This window comes from Acomys minous (genome assembly GCF_964271855.1).
Source record: "Acomys minous genome assembly, chromosome: 2".
Classification (NCBI taxonomy): Eukaryota; Metazoa; Chordata; class Mammalia; order Rodentia; family Muridae; genus Acomys; species Acomys minous.
The window spans coordinates 61,357,930-61,364,372 of record NC_140484.1 but is presented as its reverse complement, the minus strand read 5'-3'; the positions used below and the strand labels follow the sequence as shown (position 1 = coordinate 61,364,372).

The 6,443-nt window shown below is 43.1% G+C and overlaps 1 pseudogene across 1 annotated transcript; it reads left to right on the top strand.

Moving 5' to 3' along the window:
• The first annotated feature begins 1,027 nt into the window (after window positions 1–1,027).
• On the top strand, window positions 1,028–2,490 carry LOC311583398 (serine/threonine-protein kinase Chk1-like; annotated as a pseudogene). The gene is made up of 2 exons: window positions 1,028–2,228; window positions 2,300–2,490. The product of its transcript is annotated as a serine/threonine-protein kinase Chk1-like (transcript).
• Window positions 2,491–6,443: the final 3,953 nt, after the last annotated feature.

The window sequence follows — 6,443 nt, the reverse complement described above, 5'->3', positions numbered from 1 at the left end:
AAACTCTCATACTCATGCTTGGGTGGTAAACCATTTCTTTACTATCCAAAATGTACTCACTTGCAGCCCTGATGGCTAGAAACCCAAGTTTAAAGTATGGTATGGCTGGCTCCCTCTGAGGATTCCTCTTCCTCCTCCGATTAAAGATGGCACCTTTTCCTGGTATCTGTAAGTGGTGTTTTCTCTGGACACATGTATCCCTGGAGTTTCTGTGTGTCCAAATCTCTCATCAGAAATCAGTTAACTTGGCTAAGGGAGATCCCCACAATCCCCACTTTATCATATATTTAATATCTCTCTCACCCTAGAAACCAGAAATGTGAAGGAATAAGACTATCATTAAAGTCATAAAAAGGATAACAAATAAAAACTTACAAGAAATACTACATTAAAAGCTGGAATACTAGTTTTCTCCCAAATGTTAGAAATAAAACAAGGATCCCTGTTTTTGTCATTTCTAGTTAAAATGGTGAAAGTTGCAGTGGTTCAATAAGGAAAAGAAAACAAAATAAAACATAAGAGGATCAAGAAGAAAAGAGTTAAATTAACTATTTTGCACAGAACATAACTATGTGCCTAGAAAGCCCAAACAAGTTATAAACTTCTAAAGTTAATAAATTAATTTTAGGATGGTTTTCTGCTCTCTGTTTGCTTTCCTCATTTACTCTAATTCATAAATAGTTAATGAATCTCATTAAATCACTTCTGTACATCTATGAATAGCATAGGATGGTATGTTGTATTTAAAGAATACAATATTTGTCTCCTAACCGCTGAGCCAGGCCAAGTGTTCAGTTTTGCATAAAAGCAGAGGACAAACACAGAAACAGGATTTGTGATATAAAAGATAGAATACTTTAATTTAGTATTATGACTTGGGCAAATATGGAGGAGCTGTAGGGGAAACCAAAGCATTGTAAGATCATGGCAAGAGGCATGGCTCAGTTGCATTGCAGGTGACGAGAGTTTATGCTCATTCCCAGTATTTTCTGGGATCCTGTGTTTTACAGGTGCTGCACTTGGAGTCATGGCAGTGCCTTCTGTGGAAGACTGGGACTTGGTGCAAACTTTGGGGGAAGGTGCCTGTGGAGAGGTTCAACTTGCTGTGAATAGGATAGCTGAAGAAGCTGTTGCAGTGAAAATTGTAGGCATGGAGTGGGCCATAGACTGTCTAGAAAATATTAAGAACGAGAACTGCATCAACAAAATGCTAAATTCACAAGAATGTGCAGAAATTCTATGGTCACAGGAGAAAAGGCAACACCCAGTACCAGTTCGTGGAGTAGTGCAGTGGAGGAGAACTTTTTGATAGAATAGAGCCAGACATAGGCGTGCCTGGGCAAGATGCTCAGAGGTTCTTCCATCAACTCCTGGCAGGGTGTTTCTTCTGCATAGAATTGGAACAACTCATAGGGATATTAAACCAGAAAACCTCCTCTTGGATGAAAGGATAACTTCAAAATCCCTGACTGCGGCTTGGCAACGGTGTTTCAGAGTAATAATTGTGAATGTTTACTGAACAAGATGTGTAGGACTTTACCTCACGTTGCTCCACAGCTTCTAAAGTGCAGAACTAGTTGATGTTTGGTTTTATGGAATAGCACTTACTCCAGCATTGGCTGGAGAATTGCTGTGGGAACATCCCAGTGATGACTGTCAGGAATATTCTGATTGGAAAGGAAAAAAAAACCTATCTCAATCCTTGGAAAAAAATTGATTCTGCTCCCCTGGCTTTGTTTCATAAAACTCTGGGTGAGAATCTATCAGACGATGCATGGTACAACAAACCTCTTAACAGAGGAGCAAAGAGGCCCCACACCACCTCAGGTGGTATTTGGAATGGATTCTCTAAGCACATTCATTTCGACTTCAACTTTTTTTCCAGTAAATAGTGGTTTCAGTGAAGAAAACATGAAGCCCTCTACTGCCCAGCCAGAGCTGAGGACAGGGCTTTCCTCATGGGACACTGGTTCCTCATATGTTGACAAACTGGCACAAGCTCCAGTTTTCAGAGCCTACATAGCCTGATCATAATCTTGTAAACAGTCAGTTACTTGGCACTCCTGGATCTTCACAGAGCCCCTGGCAGCTCTTGGTCAAAAGAATGGCAAGATTCTTTAGCAAACTAGAAGCAGACAAATCTTACCCATGCGTGAAAGGGACCTTCGAGAAGTTGGGCTCTCAGTGGAAGAAGAGTTGTACTGTATCAGCAACTGATCAAAGAGACAGTGAGTTGATTTTCAAAATAAACTTGGTAGAAATGGATGAGAAGACACTGGTTGACTTTGGCTCTCTACAGGTGATGGATTAGAGTTCAGGAGATGCTTCCTGAAGATTAAAGGGAAGCTCAGTGATGTTGTGAGCAGCCAGAAGGCTTGGTTTCCTGTGACATGATGAAGCCGGAAGCCCTTCAGATTCCTGGTGACTAATGTGGTGCTGTGTTGACATTCTTCTTCCTAGAGAAGATTATCCTATTCTGCAAACTGCAAACAACAGTGCCTTGAAGACTTCTCCTTACCCAAACATCTTCTAATTCTTAGTATATTTTGCATGCAAATAATACTGTATCTTAATTGTATGTAATAGTTTTACTTTGGGGGAAAGGGTGGACTAAATCCGCTAGGTATTTCTCCAGCTGTGTTTAAATAGTCTGAAATTGAAACCTGTCTGGTAGACCAAGTTTTGGGATACTTGAGTTTGCCTGTTTTTATACAACAACAACAACAACAACAACAAACAAAAAAAAAAAAAAAGAAAGAAAAGGAAAAGAAAGAAAGCCCACCAAAACCAACCAACCAACCAAAAAACCAAATCAAAATGCTTTGCTTCATTCCAAGAAAATAGATTTCTTCTCTGCCTATTTAATTGTAAGGATGAATAAACAAAGACCATGTATAGTTGACTGGTCCATGAATGAGGTCTGCCACAAAAAGTGAATCTCAAGATATGTACTATAGTTTCAGTTTCGGAATATGTACTTCACAAGGGCTTGACCAATTATATAAAACTGTTTTTGAGTTGTGATGATTAAAATTGCAAGTGTATTCCTTCCTGCCCCTTCCTTGTATAGCTAGTCAAATACAAAGCCTGATTTGGTTGGTCTTTCATGAAATTAAACATACACTCAAGCGTATAACTGACTTTGCCCTAAAAATTACATACTTAAGTAATGCTTTCTACACTCATAGCCATATTTTAAGTACTCTATAAATAAATTCTATTTTCAAAATAAAAAATTAATAATACAATAAAGTTTTAATTGGTACACATATCTGAAAGTAAGCATACCCTCTCCAAGTATGAATTCTAGGGTTTAAGTCAGCAGTTCTCAACCATCCTAACGCTGCAACCCTTTAACACAGTTCCTCATGCTGTAGTGATCGCCCCCCCCACACCATAAAATTATTTTAGTTGTTTTCAAAACTGTAATTATGCTACTGTTGTGACCCATAATGTAAATATCTGTGTTTTCTGATAGTCTTAGGCAACCTCTGTTACAGAGTCATTTGACCCCAAAGGGGTCGTAATTCACAGATTGAGAACCACTGGTTTAGGTCTTTAGATGGATTTCACGGGACCCCACAACACCCGTGGGGTGCTGTCAGCTATTGTTATATGATGCTGTAAAACAACCTCCAATGGCATTTGACATTCACTTCTCATTCTAAGTTGGGGGGCGGGGACTGACGGTTTGCATGTGGGGAGGTTGCTTTGGGATGGTCCAGGCTGCAGAATGGAGTTCAGTTGTACTACTTTGGGGACAGACGTCCCTCCTGTCCCATCCCTCTCCCAGTGATGGCAGGAGTAAAGGGGCTAGAACTTTGGACCACATCCAGTTTCCACTGGACAGAGCAGGTCTGGTGCCAAGACTACAGAATTTATTTACAAAATCAGCCTGATGTCCACACCCTTTCTTTCAAGCCATGACCTTTTCATTTCTAGTTGGCTGTTTTCTTATGATCTCGTCTTTATCAGAGCTCAGAGAATTGAGGCACTTTGAGCCTGTGGTGCTTTCTCCAGAGTCTCGTGGTGCTTTCTCCAGAGTCGCTCTTTCTTCATGCTATTTTCTGCAGAGGGTGCATACCATGCTAACTCCTTCACATTCACCCAGTGCATTGCTGCCATGGTTATCTCAGCTGCTGCAACTCTCAAGATGTAATAGAAAAGATTATGGAGCAGATAAAAGCCAGAAGCTGAAGGTGTCCTGCCCTGGTCTTTTCTTTTCAGTTGCCATCAGATTCACAGAACGCCTTACAGTGAGTAGGTGGGCTTTGCCAGCCTCAGAAGTCAGCACTGGGTGAGCGTAGGTTTGTGCTATGGACATGAGTCAGTCGCCTGAAGTAGAGATGGGTCTGCTTTAGAGCAATTCAGCATTCCTTCTTGTCAGCTTATAGTTAGGAAGCAAATCTTACATCTGTGTTGTTTGCTATCTATACTCAAAGCAGATGTGTTTGCTCTTTCTGAATAGTCCTGGGAGCCCCTCAATCCCTGTGGCTCCTTACCTGGTGTCCCTCTGTCTTTTGTCTCTGCAGATGATATCTGACTGAACTTTTGTGGGCATTTGCCTCTGGAGTTGATCATGTCACTAGTCCTAGGACCCGGAATTCAGAGTAACTTGTCTTTTCCTTCTTCGTTCTATTGTGACAGAAACACACAGACCATGAAATTCCCTTTCTTATTTTCTGAGCATCCATTGGGCGCTGGGCACATTCACAGTGCTCAGCTGCCACCGCTGTCCAATTTCAGAACTTACTCATCTTTCCACACTGCCACTGTCCCCACTGAACTCAGACTCCTCATTCTCTAACCCAACGTTTCAGACTGAGAGGCCAGGGACTTACCTGCTGCCCGAGGGTAGTCACAGCATATGAACACATGCTTTTAACACCAGCCATGCTCACGTTTGATGCTCTTATATGGGCGTGTGGCTAGGGAAGCTGCCCTCGGAACCCTGTGTAGCAGTGAGGAAGGGTGTGGCACTTGGGCTAGCTTACCTCTCTTCAGCTTTTCATTTACTGCTCTGAGCTCCAGTCTTGCTCCCTAGGAATGGATGTACTGATAGAGCCTTCCAAGTAAAAAGATAGGTACTTGTTTTCCCACACATAAATGGGGCCCAGCATGTGATTTAGGAAATTCATGGGTGAGGTCGGGTTTGCACATCGATGAGAAACTCTGACGGGTGCTCGCAGTGGCCCTAAACCCTGGTCTCCTTCTCAAAGCAGGGTGTGGGGGCCGTACTCTAAGTCAGTTACTATCCTTAATGTTTCCAGAACCATCCTTCAAGGAGCAAGGACACATAACGTTTGCCTGTCCTTGGTCCAGGGACATCTTGCCTTTCCCGAGGTCCCCCGATTGTGAGCTCTTGAAGAGGACAGGGACAAAGCTGTTTCCTTCCAGAGCCTGCTGACCTCTGCACTGAAATAAAAGAATTTTCATTCACCTTCAGGTTTGAAAAGCCCCTGCAATCAAGCAGTTTGACCTATGGTTCCAGAATGCATTACTGCCTTTTGCAAGCTACTAAGGCACAGCCCTCCGTCCGCAGGTTGGTGAGGATAGAAGAGATAGATTTCCCTCAAGTTAAGTGGTGTTTGAGAGTCCAAGTCTTGACCTAAAATATTAACTACTCCATTCCCAACAGCTGTGAGGGGAGGGGACAGGGACACTCTCAGTGATGTGAATGCTGAAGGTGGACACAGACCGCTAGCCTAAGGTGGGGGGCCTCTGGCTTTCCATAAAAAAGATAATTATTGTTAAATATATGGAAGCTACATTCAGAACTTGTTCCCAACCACTTCCCCTGTGTGCATGTGCATGGATGGACACACACACACACACACACACACACATACACACACACACACACACACACATCTATCATGACTCTAGGTTATGACTCCTTATACAGTCAGACTCTGGATATAAAATCCTATCTTCCTCAGAGAGCTTGGCTTTCCTCTAAGTGCTAGGCTGTGTCCAGTCCATTATGGAGGGCAAGATGCCTCACACAGTCTATGGATTCAAATGAGAAACAGAGATGTGGAGATGTGGAGAGATGTGTCCTGTCTGGGCACACAGCCCACCATGGTGAGCTTCCAGAGTCTGTAAACATCATTATCTCCCAGGAGAGGCACAGGTTCAGAGAGCAAGGAGGTTACTGCGGCATGTGCTTTGAAGAGGAAGAGACCTTCCTTCTGATCCTGAGGAGAAGGTACACTTGTGTACCTGCTCATGTAGCATGGCGGAGGACAGGAGAGTCCACATCTACATGCCTCTCTCTGAGCACCCACTTCTGAAGCGCCTGTAGGTAACAGATCTGCAAGCTGGGCGTGCACATGTACACCCCATTTTGTTAGTGTGTGGACAAGTGTAGATGCATGTGTAAACACCCACACGTGGCTGCACGGTGGCCAGAGGTTGATATCAGACATCGCTCTCAGTTTCCC